This window comes from Penaeus monodon, chromosome 20 (genome assembly GCF_015228065.2).
Source record: "Penaeus monodon isolate SGIC_2016 chromosome 20, NSTDA_Pmon_1, whole genome shotgun sequence".
Lineage (NCBI taxonomy): Eukaryota > Metazoa > Arthropoda > Malacostraca > Decapoda > Penaeidae > Penaeus > Penaeus monodon.
This window is the reverse complement of record NC_051405.1, coordinates 46250580-46251169: the sequence shown is the minus strand read 5'-3', so window position 1 is coordinate 46251169 and position 590 is coordinate 46250580. Positions and strand designations below refer to the sequence as shown.

General features: G+C 43.6%; 1 protein-coding gene across 1 annotated transcript in view; it reads right to left on the bottom strand.

The window, feature by feature from the left end:
- Nucleotides 1–154: 154 nt before the first annotated feature.
- LOC119585880 (BAG family molecular chaperone regulator 3-like) overlaps nt 155–590 on the bottom strand; it is a gene marked incomplete in the record, with an annotated part of 19502 nt that continues 19066 nt past the window's right edge. The window contains 1 exon segment of the mRNA XM_037934611.1: nt 155–590.

Sequence of the window (590 nt, the reverse complement as noted above, 5' to 3'; positions counted from 1 at the left end):
ATAATAATTATAAGAAAGTTAATTCAACGAACGCCTCGTCGGATGCCTGTGTTTATTCACCGACCCCTTCCGGCCGAACGTGACTTTCTCTCTTGCTGCGTTTTCTCTCCTTTCCGATGCAAGATCTCCTACCGTGCCAAGCATGCTCGGGCTGCACATCGGGCTGATCAGTGATGTAACTGGGTCTTCCACTGCTCTGGGACTTCCACCCGCCAGTGCTTCTCTCAGCTCTCATTGTGCCAAAATAACTCAGGGCCGCGGAGGCCCCTGCCCTTCCGGGCGCCGTGCCAAGGAGTGCCGGAACATCCTGGGCTACGTCGCTTAAGGTATTTCCGAATGTCTTTCCAGTTTCTATCATATAAACTAATGTCTAGTTGTGATATTATTAATTCAATATGTGCCAAATAAAATTCCCATGATATATGAATTCACATATGATCAATGAAAATATTCATCTTGTGCAATTGGGTTACATGTGTTGACTTTTAAGTCTGATTTCTCATCAATCTCGTACTTCTTTTAATTTTTTCAATTACACACTGGGAGAACCAACACGACATTCCTCATTCTTTCATTTTATTAAATCCACT